Below are 16,634 nucleotides of genomic sequence, written 5' to 3'. Positions count from 1 at the left end.
AAACCAAAATGTGTGTAACTGCAGGAATAAAATGGAGTGGTAGCATCCTGGGAGTAGTAGCCTGTGTATATTGCTTGTTACCCTAGTCCTACAGACCTTCAGAATATCCCTGGCAGAAATGTCTCTCATGCAGAAGAATTAAGCAATATTCTTCTTGGATGTTTCTTCCCTGTGTAAGAGTGACTACATCTTTAGTATCAGCTTTGCAAATACTTTGTTACCTAAAGTGTGAGAAATTACTGTGTCTAATTTGGGAACTTTATTTTCTTTTCCCCCTTAGTCTTTTCTTTTTATAGAGGACAATGTGGTTTTGAACTGTAAAAAGTCATAGCTGGTTTCCCTTGGGAAGCACTCTAACTTCCTGCTCCCTGAATTAGCCTTAAGAAAATAGTTTGGCTTAGTGGATTTTGATTTTTTTTTTTTTTTTTTACTAGTTGGTTTCCTCCCTTTTATTTCATTGAGAGCTCTTACCACCACGTTGCATACAGTATTTAAAGCCTGTGTGGGCAACAGGTTGTTTAGACATCCCTCAGACTTGTCATGAGGTTTCTTTTCATTTTGGATATAGTTTCTGATATCTAATTCATGTTCTGGCTGCTTCCTTCCATAATCTGCTATAGTTTATTGTTTTAAGGGACTACCCTAACATTTATATTGCAGAGTGGTTTAATTCCTTTGAGTACAGCCTTGCTTTCTCTCTTCTATCACCCACTGTAGAATTTACTTTAGGCCTTTACAGATTAGCTTTATTAATTTTCCAGGATTATTTTACATAGCACCACAGATACAATTGTTTCTTTTCTTGAAACTGTTGTCAGCATTATTCTGTGGGTATATAAATTGTAATGTGAAATACATAGATACCACGTTCCTGGTTTTATTCTCATCTGTAGAAAAGCAGGATATCTTAGGTCTGTTGAACTATTTATAATAATTATTTTTATGATCTTGCAAAAGAAGAAGGTTAAATACTTTGCAGAACAAAGAGGAGATTATTAATCACATTAAAATTCTGTAAAATTTCCATAGGGAATTCATCTATGAACTGAAGAATATAGACAGAGATGGGGTAAACAAGGAATGCTTGCTTAGCTGTGGGGGACTATGGAAACTTTCCTGTGGATTTAAGGTTTGGAATTAATTTTATTTAAATGACATAATCAAGCTAAGTGTATATGCCCCAGATGTGCTCTGTAAGCCCACTAGGACAAGTGTGGTTATTTACCTGGAGTTTTCAAAAAGACAAGTTGAAATTATTTAGAATATTTTGCTTTTTTGATGATGTCAAGCATAGTGTACCTCATAGGTTTTGTAGCCTTCAGCAAATGCTGTTTGTTTCTTCTAAAACTGGCACAACTTCTACAAAGCTGTAATTATAAAGAAGCATCCTGCCTCTCTTTAAGCAAGGGGAAAAATGGAGTGTTTAGGAAGAATTTATACTACATCCTGGGACTTGTACAGCTTAAAATATATTCTGAAAGCTGAGTTTCTTAAGTGTTATTTTATGATTGTGGGTATTACTGAACCTGTGCAGGATTACGTTGGATTTGTATAAGTGAGAAAGTACTGGTTTTTATAAAGACAGATTTTTGGCAACTCTATGAGGACAAAACACAGCCAAGGTACTTCCATGTCTTTCTCTGGTAATTCAATTGAAGAACCTGTCTGTGTGTGGTTTCTGCAATGTCTGTGCCTTGAATACAAACAGTGAATTGCTGTAAACTTTCTGCTGCACGTCCAAGTCCTTTTGCTGACAGCTGCTCTATAAATATAATTCTTGAAATATTGGTTACAGTGACTGTGAACACTACAATATGAAGGGGTTTCTAACTAAATTTTGCTGGCAGGCAGCTGTGTCAACAGCTTCAGGCACTGTGGGGTGAACAGCAAATAAGCAAAAAAAGGAGTAGAGCCATTTGAGTCAGTGTAATCCCAGTTTCACTGCTCCCTTTGATCTAACCTTGAACGCTGCATTAATGAGTGTTGCCTTCCAGAGTTTTGTATGACCTTTTCTCTTGTTCTGCTTTAATATGAAAAGCACAGTTGGGATGCTGTTACCATATAGTTACAAAAACAAAAACAAAACCAAACAAACCTGGGAAAGCCAAGTAGAAGTGTTTACACTTTTTTTTTTTTTTTTTTATTAAACAGCATTTGAATCTCATGAGTGATGTGTCAATCTAGCTGTGAATGATACTTAAATATGTGTTTCAGTCTTGTCTTATGGGTCAGATCCTGTGTTGCTTGACAAGAAAATGTTAGAGTGGATGCTTTAAAACCCAAACTTGCAGAAGGAGAGGCTGAGAATTTGGAGCTTCTGCTGTTTTCAGGGGAACAGGAGGTGCTCAGCTGTGCAGTCTCGAGTCACAAAGTCATTATGTGTGGAATAGTTAATGGTTTTATCTTCTGCCTGGAATATAAAACTCTTAAAAAGCACAGATATAGTTTAGAAAAAAAAATACATTTGTGAAAAAGCTTAAATTGCCACTCCTCTGCCTTTTACACTTTTTTTTAGTAGAAAAAGTTGAGTGGTAGAGTATCAGTGTGAGTGCAGCATTGGTGTGCTGAGTTCAGGACTGTCATGATGATGAAATGGTACAGGATTCATCTCACATCAGATCAAGGGAAAATGCATCTTGTAGCTCCAGAACACATTCTCTTAGACAAATGACCTTCAGCATTTATGATCTTGGTATGCCAATGAAGGCACGATAGAAGCAAGTGAAATTGGTGAGCATGATGCGTTGTATAATTACAAAAACTGACACGTGTTTTGTTTGGCACAGTAACAAGCGGTGAAATCACAGCTTTGTGGGGCAGTGCACTGCCTGCTAGGGAAGCTTTCTGATGGTTCAGCACTTGGTTTATGTTCTAATAACTTAAATCATTAGTTATGCATTTAGGGTCTTGACCACTGGGTTGATGAGGCAAGTGCCTGGATAACTGAAATTATCAGCAACTTGCTAGATGAAATTATTTGGGATATTAAGATTCAAAGATAGTAAATTGTGTTTGGTAACTCTGACTTTTGTCCCTGGTAGCATAAACAGAATAATTAAGCACCTGGTGCAATGTCCTGAAGCCTTTTTGCCTGCAATGTTCTTCTGCTTCTTGAATCAACAAAAAGTGCCATTGCCTCAGATAAACTTTAGAATGAGAGAATATAGGTCTAGATTTGAGTAACATTTGATCATGAAGCTTCAGAGGTTAAAGCTTACTATGATCTTTAATTTCTTTCTGAATTGAGACCACAGTGAAAATCAGAAATTCACTTGGATAGATATCAAGTGCATGTATGATGATAAAGTCTTGAGGATAACAAAAATAAAACAAAATTCACTGTGAATTTTATGCTATTTTACTTCACTATGAAATTTACTATGATGTAATATCAAGTTTGCAATTTGTTTTTTTACTGTTTCTTCTTGTGTTTCTATGAAGATGAAAAGGTGATCTAATGGTAAGAATTGCATTTTTGATAAGGAACTGGGTACTTGCAAATCTTTTCACTTGTTCATTCATTGTACTGAGTAGGTATCAGGTTGCAATTATTATTGGTGGGCTCTGTGCTGTAGCTGAAAAGCCTTGGATATTTATGCTTCTTCAATCTGTGGTTAAAAAACTATTTTGAAGTCCTTAAATGCAAGAACTTTATCTTCTTGCTAACAACTGACTGCAGAAAAAGAAAAAAAAAAGTGTATCTAACTGTAGGAAATTGTAAAATAATGTGCTAGAGGCATTGGTGTCACCTGGCTTTACTTGCCATCTTGACTAATGATCTAGGAAAAAGGGAAAACATAATTAATTGGATTGATTTTGGTGAAACTCAGTTGAGAACTAATGGGAAAAATATTCTGTGGCAAGTAATAAAGAAAATGGTACAAGATGACAAAGGACTGCATAATACAAGTTCCTGGTCTTTTCCTTAAAGTGAAGGGGAAAAAAAAGCAGCCATGTCAGGGGAAGAGGAATAAAGTAGAGAAACCAGATGTGAAGAAAAAGAAATAGCAGGAATTCATATTCCTCACAAAGATAGTTTTTACAGTAAGGCAGAAAAAGATAAATCAGTGAGAGAAATATATAGAGGATGTAAAGCCATTTATTCATTTAATGGATCAGGGAAATAATATTCCCTTGATGATTAGGTAAAATTCTAGGCCTTGATGTTTCGATATTTGAAAGTTAAGAGATCCAAGAGGATTGAAGAAAATAGTATAACTAAATAGCTCAGACTGAATCAACAAAAATATCAAGATTCAAACTAAGATGGCTTGTTCAAACATTCAGTAAAGGGCATATTTTCAGATTCTCAGTTCTGCACTAGAGGGGATTGAACTTGATTACACTGAAACAAGATATGGTACCATTTCTACAGATGCATTTCCCACAAGCTGTGGGACTGCAGTATTCTCTTTTTTTTTTTTTTTTCCCTCTTCTAATAATTATGAAACTGCCAATCAGTTTTTTCTCAAAGAACCAGGAGTTCTTGTCAAATTCTGCATGTCCTGTGCACTCATATTTAGTGGAATTAATTTAAAAAGTGGTCAAGCTACTGTTAAGTGGTTATTTTGTTGGTGTAGGGCAGATGTGGATGAGGAAATTATGGTGAAATACATCAATCAGAATTTCTATTTGAAAATACAGATCTATTGCTCACAGCGTTTTAGTTTGATTTACACTTTTCCAGCAGAGCTGTATTAAATGACATGAAATATATTTCCATTGAGCTCTTGGCATTACATTTCTTAAAATGAAAAAGCAATTACTATGCTTTGATAATACTCTAGTTCAGAACTTATATCTGTCATTGCTTCTTTATTCTGCTGCATCAGAAACTATAAGCAGCTGTAACAAAGGTTCAAAAATGTTGGCAAATGATTGATCTATTCCACATGAGAATTAGTGTCTGCTCTGTACCTTGGCAAGGAATTGGAATGCAGAAGGGTAAGCTGGTGAAATTGTTGCTGTGCAGTGTTTTGCAGAAAAGGATTAAGAAAATATTTTAATTTTTTTGTGGTTGAGTAGAAGAAGATTTCTAATACTGCAGTGAATGACTCAAGTTGGATTTTTGGTTTTCTTTTCCATAGAAAGTGTCTTTAAGAAAGTCAAAGGCTTATAAACTTTGGGGGTTAGAGAGATGCTCATGTTTGTTTCCCCTATTAAACAGCACCTCTGGCACAAGGCTCACTGAGTGTATATCAGAACTGAGTTGTTGAACCAAACCTCTCCCAGTCCAAGCATCTGTGTTTCAGTAATCCTACTGCTGAATGAGAGAGTAAATGCTTGCAGGCATGACACTTACAAAGTGGCTTTTCCTCTTTTTCTTTTCCTTTTTTACATCCCTCCCTTGTCTACAGCTGATAACTCAGGGATTAGACTGCAGACACTGCTGCAACCCACTGGAGCTACATTCTCCTTGCTTCACTTCTCTGTAGTCTAGACAGAAAGGCTTGCCTAGATAAAGGAAAGGCAGCAGTTGTGAAGTTTCCATTGATTTACTGGGGGAAAAAAAAGTGGCAAAATTTGGGTGTATAAGAGTTTATTTATAAAATTGGTTGTAATTTACTTGTGAAAAACATTAAATGCTTTAAATGACTTGTATATGTGGGTAGAGAACTAGAAGCCTCTGGAAACCTGAATGTTTAGCTTTGTGAAAGGAAGGTGAGCTAAAACAATGTATGAAACTTTTATTGATCTTTAGCAAGGATGAGCAAAAGAATTTGTCTAACAATCTAGTAGTTAACTAAAACTTTCTCTTGGCTGGTTGATTTCAGTTGCTGCAATGTGCTCTAGAGCAAGTGATTAATTTGATTATAAATCCCCAAATCCATTGAAGTGCCTCTCAAAGCATAGACCTGAAGCTGGCTGAGGCTGTCTGGGAATGCTGCTGGCTTTCCCAAAGGTTGTGTTTGACAGGACCCCAGGGTGGCTCTGGCAGGGATGTCACAGGCTCTGCACAGCCCTGCCCTGACTTCACTTGTTCCCCAAACACATCCCTCAGGTGCCGCTCCTTCCTGAGCTCTTTGCAGCAACACGCTCTAGGGGGTATGCAAGTGCTGTATTGCGAGTAAAAGTTCCCTGGATTTTGGATTATTGCTATAGCATTATCTCGTAGAATGACTTCAGTTACTGCTGGTTTTCAGGAAGTCAGTGTCTATGGTTGTGACTTGCTTGTTCATTTTGTCTGACAACTCCAAATCTCTCCATGGATGTTGTGGATTCACCTTCTCACTCTGCACTCAGGACTTCCAGATGCGTCTGTCTTTCCACAGTGAGGGGCAAAGCCAGACCCATTTACAGAAACTCTTGTTGATAAGTTTCATTAGCAGTCCAAAGCACAGAATCATTTTGTAAATATAGACCTATTTGAAACAGATTGGTATAATATTCTTAGATATAAATTCTTTTGCTGATTTGCAGCAGGCTTATTTAGTGTGTGGAATTCTGGATTTTAAAGACAAAGGTGTTATTAATAAAGACTTTATTAAAAAAATGAGTTTTTGGGCATTTAAAGGTGTATGTACTTCTTGTGCCCATCATTTATTGAGCGCATGAAGCGTGTATCATTGTAAAGTTAGAGCAGAAATTACATTAAAATGCATAGACCAACACTAAGAAACCTTTAGGGCCAAGGTTAATCACTGACATTTTCAAAATCAGTTGTTGACCAGTGATGGGATCTAAAATAGCAAACAAGTTCTGACTTCACTGTAGTGAAGTAGTATATTTCAATAACTCAGTCATTTTGCAGAGGGTTAGAGTTTATTTTTACTCTAGCAGTCATATACTGCAGTAGCAAATAGTAGGAGGTCCTGGCATGCTTGACCTGGTTCAGCTGGGCAGCACTATTGATTTGTTTTTTCAGTGCCTCTGCTTTAGTTAATTGTAACTTTGTTTTCTGATCCTTGATTAGCTCAGTGGTAAGTTGTCATTACAGCATTCAATTCCCTAAGGACATGATCTACAAGGCAGACTTTTCCAGTGGAGGGCCATGATTCAGCTAGTTTACACATAATTTAAACAGCAGTTGGCCTAATACCCTGAAGTGGAATATGAGGTACTTGTAGTCCAAGAGTGTAATACCATAAATTACTGTTTGTGTTAAGCACTCTTTAGAGACCTGCAGGAGAGGCCAGTGGGACATGGAATGCCCCTTGTGTTCCTTTTTCAGCAGGCAAGTGAAGTTAAAATCTCAAGGAAGATTAAGAAAGCAATTTCACTTAGGGCAACACTGCCATTTAAGGTTTCATTGGGAAAGCTTTGTTTCATCAGAGTTGCCATAATATTTGTTTGCCTCGACTCTGTATTTGGATTTGTTTTAATGGCCTATTCCAATAATAATGGGCAAAATAAAAATATAATCATGTGTTTAGATTAAGTTAAAGAACTCTGAATTTTGCACATACTGGTGTTGTACTTTTTGTATAAGTTCTGTGCAGAGCTGGCTTCAGTTACTTTAAACAATTTTTATGATACAGGGAATTTGTCTCTTCTATAGCATCTAAATGGCTTTGTCAAGCAGAGCTGATGTCTCACAATGCCTCTAGAGGCAGCAAATTGAGCGTAAATGAGTTGAATTCGTGTCTTTTTTGTCTATTTTGGCACAGCCTGTCTGTGGGCTGAAGTGTGACTGTCACCACACCTAAGAAGAGATTGTTATTTACTGAAAGATTTCTGATGTACACAGAGGTTGGGATTTCCAGTTCAGTACCTGAGCACACGGCAGGGTGGAAGGTGACAGAGACAGTCCTGCTGCTCTTCTGCTTTCCAGTGTTTATTATCAGACCTTGCTTTTTGGATTCTAATGTGAATTACATATTTTTGGATTCTAATCAGCATGTGATTGAAGAAAACTTCAGAACAGTTCTTTGCAGGGCTTTTTGCTTTGTTCTCTACACAGTTTCCTTACAGGAGCTGTTTGTGCCTGTGCAGGAGGGCAGTGGGAGTAGGAGTAAATGTTTGGAAGAAGAAATGTTGGAAGAAATGGTTTTTTTGCCTCATTAGAAGGCAGTGAGGAGCACAACTACTCCACGACTGCTAAATCAAATCCAAAACTATTCCTGTGACTAATGATAGAGCAATATCAGCTCTGCAGTGTTTGAATGTCTGTGTTGCTGCAAAATGTTTTTCAGCCTGTGATGTAGTTGGTAACTTAAGTGCATTAGCAAAGTTTTTAAAGAAACAAAAGTTACCATCTAGATTGTTGGGCTTTTTAAATAGCTGTACTTTAATGTGATTGAGTCAAAACTGTACAAAACCTTCTCTCTCCTAGGGTGATAACTAAAATGATGGGTCATGGTTGGATATGGTTTCCTCCAGAGAGTGGCTGGGAACAGGAACAGGCTCCCCAGGGAACAGCACCAAGCCTGAGTTCAAGTGTTTTTGGACAATTATCTCAGACACATGGTGAAATTATTGGGGCTGTTCATGCAGGGCCAGAAGTGGGACTAAATGATTCCTGTAGGTCTTGTCCAACTCAAGAAAAACATGAAGTAGTAAGTTTTAATAATCAATATTAAGCATGTAAACCTAGTAAGTATGTACATTCAAAATAAATTTTTTTCCCTTAAAGCACTTAAAAACATTTGTGTAGGGAATGCAAATGGTGTTCTGAGTATGAGCAAGATATATGAATATGGTGTTCAGGTAGGTGGGCAGAATTGGATTCTGAAATTCTTTCCTATAGATCTTTAAACCTACAAAAACCATAGTGGAATCCAGTCTTAACTGCAAGGTGTCTGCATGACTGGATTTTGGTTTGCTGTTTTTGTTGTGTGCATTTGATTTTCTTGATTCAAGAATGGTTTCTGTTTATAGGGGACAGGTGTTCCACTGCACCCATAAAAATCTGTGTGCTCCATGATCTGTTTGTGTAAAGCTCTGTTTCTCTACTTTGCTGTGTGTTGAGCTGCCTCCATCCCTGCTGCCTGTCTGCTGCTGAATCTCTGCCTCCCCAGCTGCCAGACTGGTTTTAGCACTGCTTTGTCTTGGTTCCTTTGTTGCCTGTGGTGTGGGCAAGGAGCCAGGCAAGGCTGCAGCCAAGTGATTCAGAATAGAAAATGTCTTCCAGGTCTGCTTCAGTGCTTTACCTTGAGCTTCTTGCAGTCACCTTTCCTACAGGCATCCTGCCATTTGGGAGAGTCACTCCTTTTCACAGGGCCATTAAACTTCTGAAAGTTTGCAGGGGGTGAAGATTCTGCCACATCTCTAATTAATTTCTTCTTTATAGGCGATTATCTTTTTTTTTCAACCTGCATCTAGGCTGCATTATTGTTATTTTTAGTTCAGCATTAGGCTTTAACATCTCTTAAAGTCGAGCAATTATATAGTTTTAAAACATTTTTATCTTCAGTGTTTTGTTGTTTTATTAAAATAAATGTGTGCATTGTAGTGCCTTTTAGCATAACATGTAAGGTCAAAATGTAAGTATACCCTTTAGTTTAAGATCCATTTGAGATGTAATTCTAGCTGCTTTATCCCTTTTAACTTAAATGACCATAAGAATAGAAGCCTCTCCTATGGAAGAGAGGGCTTATCAATATCTCTGTCATTCAGAAGTGTCAGCAGCCAGGGAATCTCTGTGCTGAAGTTGATAAAACTTTTCGATGCCCTGCTGCATTTTTAAAATTTGGTGTAATCAAGCAGAATATCCCCAGTGATGTTATGCAGGATACAAGGAATGAGATTATGTCCCAGCCATGACCATTTCTAGGTGGAGATAAGTGTACCTGAAGTGGTTGCCAAAAAAGATTGTCAATAGCCTTAATACAGGTAATCTATGATTTAAAAAGCAAACAAACAAAATCTGATGGATTTTGTTCCTGTGTTTGTCTTTCTTCCCAGTTGCTCTCCCCAAACCACAAATACTGTTGGAATGATGTTTGGAAGAAATCCCATCATGTGCCTGTTCAGTGCTTGCTTGGGTTAATTCCTTCTGCTGTTGGCACTGCTGCTCAAAAGTACTGGTTTTATTCTTTGCTCATTAGAAATACACAGTGGCTTGCACCTCCTGCATTTATAGAGCTAACAGGAGTAAACAGATGAATCAAAGTATCAGAGGCCACCTCAAATGGGTTTGTCAGACAGCTCTGCAGTGTGTGTTACTGTTTGTAGTAGAGGTGTAGACAGAGTTACACAGCCGCCCTCTCACTAACCCTCTATCTGGTTTTTAACTGCAAGTCTCTTCCATATTTCTGAGTCATGGCCAAGCCAATTCACCTGTGGCCAGCAGCTCAGTGGTTTTGCACTGCAGATATTATTTATCAGTTTTGTTTTTTTTTTTGTCTGACACTAGTTAAATGGTACGCAAAATTGAGAAATTAATTCTCAATTTTCAAATGCAACCTGTTGCCACTTGTTTTTTTCATTTATAAATTACTTTATTTTTAAGATCTCTCTCCCCACGGTTAACATTCCTAAAAAGTATGGAAAGGACTGTATTTTTTCCTGTCCTCCTGGAGAAAAAGATGAACTGCAGTCTTTCATTTGCTGCTCTTGAAAGAGGCAAATAATTACATTCCATATTTCTGCTTGCTATGAAAGCACATAATAATCTTGTTAAGACTGAAGGTACTGTCTTGTCATTAGTCTTTTATTTATTCTCCCATACTTTATGTATCTGGCTTTATATTTAGAAATCACTGCATGTAATTTACTTCCAGAACTGGAAAGTTACTAATTTGTTTATTATGTCAATCCAGGTTTTGAGGCTGTTTTTTTTTCTTTTACAGGCAGAAGTAATCCTAACTAAATTTAAAAGAAGGTTTAAATTAAGTATTGAAGTTTAAATTCAGTATTGAATTAAGTATTGAAGCAGTGAAGTGTCCTTGCCCTCCTTTGGGTTGCTTCCTTTTTGTAGGAAGCTGCTGCTTCATGCCCAGCTTCACCAGAGTTGTACTGCAGGAGTGGAAGGACTGGAGCTCCTCAAAGCATATTCAAGGGCCTAGATCTATTGGGACTGATGTTTCCACAGTTCTGTAACCTTGTTTTCTGATTTTTATTAGCTTTTTTGGTATTTGGCACACTTTCACCTGTTCCTGCAGTGGAAATACAAGGGCCAGCTAGCCTTACAAATCTTTGAAAAAGTGTGAGCTAACATGTGGGTGTTTTGAGAGAAAGTCTCTAATTTGAAAACTCAAAAACTTGATAAATTATTTAGTGATGAGTAAAAATTTACTTTATTGCCTCTCTAAACATATATACTCTTTAAAACATCTATATTTTTTATTTTTAAGTTATTATAGGAGTTGAGATGAAGATGAAAAACCCTACCAAAGGAGAATTCTAAAAACATGTAAGTTTAATATTTCTAAATTTAAACCAGAATCTGTGTTGACAGGAACATTAAAGTTTTGGTCTATTAAAAAAAAAAACAAAACTCCTAAATTAAAGGATATTAGACTTCAACACCCACATAAGTCATGTTTCAATGATGCAGAATAACAGAAAATAAGGGCTTGCTGTGTTACTGGTTTTTTACACTAGGACATTTTTTGGATAAAATATTGGAGCGTCTCTCTGAAGTTTGTCACACCTATAATAAAAGCATTTTGGAAACAAAAAAAAAGATTGAAAAATCCGGAACGTGAAGACTAATGGTATTTAAAATTAAATTTTTAGCTTCTGCTGTGAGGCTCATGGCTCTCTGGTGGCAAGCGAGGATTCTGTTACAGGTCCTCTTCCTCATTCTGCCTGCATCCCTTGCATTTTGAGCAGGTTTTATTTTCCTGGGTGAATTTAATGCTTTTTGCAGACTTGCTGCTCTGACAGTAACTCTCTGGCATGTCCATTATCGTGTGCTTGCTCTGCCATACTAGACATTAATATGCAAGACCCTTTAAAAAGCCTTTGTGGCAGAGTGCTCCCTCAGCTCTGGCAGCGGTGTCACAGCTCGGGGTGAGGTGACAGCCCCAGAGGTGGCTGCTCTGTTACAGCATCTCTAAAGAGTTCTCTGCCACCTTTAAATAGCTGCCATGGCTCAATGCTTTTGCAATTTTCCCTCGCTAAGGCACTGTGTATTGGACTCGTCATTCACACAACGTTCCAAGAGAAGCCTGAGCAAGTGTTCATCTCAAACTGCCAGTCTTAAAACTCCATTTATTCCTCCCTTCTGCTGAGGAGTTAAAAATGAAAACATGCCTCTGAATTTTCTTCTACACTTCTTGATTTTTTTACTTTGTGGGTGTTCACTCAAAACACAGAGTGTGTTTCCAGCTGTTGGCTTCCCAGCAGCTGATATTCTGCATTTTTATTCATGCTGGTAAATATGGTCTCTCCAGTGTTTCATCCTTGAGTGCTAAATGGTGGCAGAAATGTCTTCTCCTGGACATCAGTTTCTGTGTCTCTGTCCTCCTATTTATATAATGAAAGTGAGCTATGAAGGTGGCAAGCCTTTATTATGTGTTTAAAGAAGGTGTCAAATACTGTGATAATGACAGTTCTATGAATATTTGAGAACTGATAGCTAAGCCAGGTGATTTTCTAGTAAGTCAATTGCTATTCACCTTACTGAAATGATTTACTGCAGTTTAGAGAATTTCTGTTAATCAGATAAAGCATCTTGCACAGATAATGGCTTACTGACAAGTGCAAGATAAACCACGGAATTTTAACCTTGAGTCAAAATGGTAATTAGTTACATATATAAAGGCAAGTCTATAATTTTTATTTCTTTGCTTTGGAAAGTGGATCTCATTGCTTGTAAAAATACCCCTGACTGATAACATGATAACACTGACTTTTTATTTGCCAATATCACCAGACTGTTTTTATACACCTTGGACTGCACTCACCATCATCCTTGGTGCTCAGATTTGGATGCTGCTGGGTAGGTATCTTTTCAACAGCAGAAATTCAGCTGATTAACTCTTGCTAATGGAGATGCACAGATCTCTGGCTAGAAGTCTATTGAATAAAGATAATTCTCAAAATTAACTTTTTCTACAAGGGGAGGTAGGAGTGTCTGCCAGCAGCTTTCCATTTCTCACCAAGGAAACATTTCTATAGGATTTTGTCACTGACTTTTTGAGTCTTGGATATGTGCCAATTTGAAATTATCACAATACAGAGAAGTAAAAATAAGTATCAAAGAGTAATTCTTTGTATGAGTTAAAAACAAAGTCGTTTTGACTTGGAGATGAAAAGTGCAGATCTTCTAATGCAATGAAATATTAATTTCTGATTTTGATCAGCATGTTGTAAGGAGTATTCACAAAACGGGCAGATCAATAGATGTAAATGTCGCAAGTGAGGTTGTTCATGACCCTGAGCAAAGCAGAGATTTGCTTTCATGTGAATGAATATTCAGTGCTGGAAACCTTGTACAGAGTGCTGGAATACAGCTGTGGACAAAAAAGACCCCCAAACCCCTCTATTCAATGTGAGCTGTGAGATAGAGTTGAAGGTGATCTGTGGGTGAGAATTCAGAGCAGAAGTGTATCTCATGAAGAGTAACCTAAGAGAGGATACCCAGCTAACCTGTACTTGGTTTTCCACGTGCTTCCTCCCTTTTGCCTTAGCCTTTCAAAGGTGCCATCCTTTTGCCAGGAAGCTTTGTAACAGGGCAAGCCTCTACTTGTATCACATATTCAGACCAGTCTGCAAGATCTTTATCTTGCTGATAATTAAAATCAGTGGCCGGCAAGATAGTGACTTAATATCATAAAATAGCAATAAAACCACGATTAATCCAAAGTTTCACAGCCACAAATAGGTGAAGAAATTGGAATAGTTAATGTATACTTGTTTCCTAAAGCAGATAGTTTAGCTGATTTAAAGGTATGATGGTGAATTGCTCTTCCTTTTATTTCAGGTGTTTGGAGGAAAAGCTCTTGGTTTTAAATTTCTTAGATGAAAAATAAGAGTATCATTTGTCCAGGATGAGTGAACTATCCCCTGTTCATAGAGCAACAGCAGGGAATATGAGCTGCCCTCAATATCAACCAGATTAATTTCAGCTTGGATGGTCAGCTAAGACCATTTGAAAGATGGAATACCTGTTTCTGTCAAGGAAGGCATAGAATGTCACTGTCATAAACAAAGTGAAGTAAAAGGAGCGGAGGTTTGGCAGAGAGATGGGGAAATTCCATCCACAAATACAATGTAGAACCTCATGGCTCCAATATTCCCAGCTTCCAGCATTGCTCCCTCTTCAGTTTCTTTTCAGTTTATCAAGGCATGTATTTTCACATGTCATTTTCTCCGGCTTAAATAATGCTTTCTGCTTTCAGTTTACAAGGAAACTGCTAATTAGTCACTTTTATTTTAATCTCTTTCCTCCCCCCCCACCCCAAATATTTCTTCATGTTTTTTTCTTTATATATAGAAATTAGTGTTGCAGTTTACATTGGTATTTACACTGAGGTTTCTTTCTTCAAGAAAGAAGGTTTTTCTCAGGTGATCTCGATGCTGTTGTTCTTCAGCTGCGTCCTTTACTTTTGTTTTAAAAGCAGAGTCCAAGATGTAAGAATTCAGTAGCAGTCCTTTTTGTCCACCTGCAGGAGACAGAGGAGAGTGTACATCTATGGATGTGCTTATGTAGTAAAGCAATTTCCAAAGTAGAATGAGCTTTACTTGAGTTTTCTTGCATACATTTTCTGTTAAAATAGAATGGACAAGTGTGGAAAACTATAGCTAAAATTTTGATGTGTTTTAGCAGGATATTTATAACTCTGGCCTGTAATGACTCTTCCCAGTTTAAGAAATCCTCATATGTTTCTGCATTTCCCAATTATTATCTTTGTGCTCATTTTTTTTACCAAAAAAATTTCAACTGCAGTAGAAGCAAGATTGTTAAGGATGGTAATTTCGCATTTAGTTTTTTTGCTAGTTAATTTAGGTTTTTTCAGTAGTCCTAGCTATTTTGAAATGAACTGTGAAATACGTAAATACCAGTAGAAATGCACAGCTTGCTCTCTTGAATTGTCATTCTTTGACTGTATAACAACATTAGAGGCTTTTGGAAAATCAGTATTGACACAGTGTCTGTGAAATTGTGTTTGTATACGAATCCAAAACATCAAGTAATTGAATTTTCCTTGGAGACTACCAGTAGTATTGCATGTGATTGTCCTGGAGGTACGTGAAGGAATCTGAACAGTTACTTGTGATTCATAAAATCAGCAATGCCGGAGTATGTTGTTAGGGAAGGAGTAGGAGAGATGAGCATGTGGTTTGGTGTAAGTGTGGGATCCAGGCTGAAGTTTCACGTTGATGGTGCTGCTTTTGTTTCATCAGCTGATTCCTAGGTTGGGCTTTTGAAAAAAGCATTTTCTGAACTGCATGAGTGCACTTTGTGTTCTGTGGTTTGCCCCTTGAGCAGAGAGTTGCTGACTGTGTGGGAGAATGGTCTGTCTGTCAGTGGTGCTGGTGGGGCTGTGCTGTTCATGCAGGAGAGCAGCTGTGAGCCTTGAGCTGTGCTTCCCAAGGAAATTGGGCAGCTCTGGGTGCTCAGGTGCCTCGTGCCAGCTGGTAGGGACAGATGTTAAAGATCTATGAGCAGAGTTGGAGTTCAGCTAGCCTGCAGTCTTCACCTGCACAAACAGATTGGAGAATCTCACTCAAAAGGCATTGATACACTGAATTCATACAGTGAGTCCTGAAACATTGGTAGTGAGGCTTAAGTTTATTAGAGGACTGAGCTGCTGCAAAACTATCATAGTTTTGCTTTATTATTTGCAAGTCTAATCGCTGTAGCCAGAGCCATAGACCAGACTTGGAATCTCAGAGCTGTAGACAAAAAAAAGGGAAATGAAATGCCTGGCACAGGCATTTAAGCTATTCAGTTTGAAACTCCGGCAAGGGTCCATTTCCATTTTTTTAAACATTGTACTTCCAAACTTTGAGGTTTGGTGTTTTCTGATTGTTTTGTGGTGTTTTGGGCTTTATTTCCCTTTTCTGTCTTGTACTCCCACTCCCCCTAGGTTTCAAGAGGGTAACTTAAAAATTTCTTTCTTTGAAAGCATGACAGGTGTTAGTACCAACTTTTCACATCCCTATTCTTTTACATCCAGTCATTAAGTTATGGTCTCTGCCACAGAATGTGATGTTTGTAGGTGCCTAAATTACCTCCCAACACAATAGGATGATTCTCTCTTTCTTTCTTTCCTCTGGAGCTGGAGGTTCAGCCCTGACTGGTGCCTGCCTGGGGACAGAGTTGCTGTGTAGTGGTTTAATAAGCTTGTGAAGGGTGGGACAAGGAAGTCTTTCATTACCAAATATTGAAGTTGCCTCACTGAGGGTTTTAAACTATGTGAAGCTGAACAAACTGTGAACATGACTTGCAGGACATCTCAGCTACGTGGATGTTAATTGGAGCAGGGACTGGAGCTGTCCCAGACTCCAGCAGCCAGTATCATTGTTATGATACACATTATCCTGTGTGTGATGGCATCAGTGTTTCAGTCTAAACCTGATGGTCTCTCATTTTTGTAGAAACTTACATGCTCTCCTTAGTCTCAACTGTAAGAGAAGATATAGCTAGCCTTTGCTAGCTAAGAAACTCTTATGTATTAGCCTGGATTTCAGTACTTTCCACCAAATTAAAATAGGATGGATCACTTGCCAAAATCTTGAAATAAGATTAATAATGACTGTAATAGTGTGCAAAACCTGAATGTTTTTTCCTGAATAGACAC

General features: G+C 37.8%; 1 protein-coding gene across 14 annotated transcripts in view; it reads left to right on the top strand.

Annotated features, from left to right (window-relative positions):
• Nucleotides 1-16,634, top strand: part of GULP1 (GULP PTB domain containing engulfment adaptor 1) — a 143,783-nt gene that overhangs the window by 42,963 nt on the left and 84,186 nt on the right. The window contains exon 2 of one of the 14 annotated variants that reach the window (XM_030277871.4): nucleotides 11,235-11,293. The exons of the other annotated variants lie outside the window; for them this stretch is intronic. The gene's annotated coding sequence lies outside the window, so the exon portion shown is untranslated. The remainder of the gene's footprint in view (nucleotides 1-11,234; nucleotides 11,294-16,634) is intronic. 14 annotated transcript variants of the gene reach the window in all.

This window comes from Taeniopygia guttata, chromosome 7 (assembly GCF_048771995.1).
Source record: "Taeniopygia guttata chromosome 7, bTaeGut7.mat, whole genome shotgun sequence".
Classification (NCBI taxonomy): domain Eukaryota; kingdom Metazoa; phylum Chordata; class Aves; order Passeriformes; family Estrildidae; genus Taeniopygia; species Taeniopygia guttata.
The sequence above is the reverse complement of the archived record's forward strand: the minus strand, read 5'-3'. Positions and strand labels throughout refer to the sequence as shown.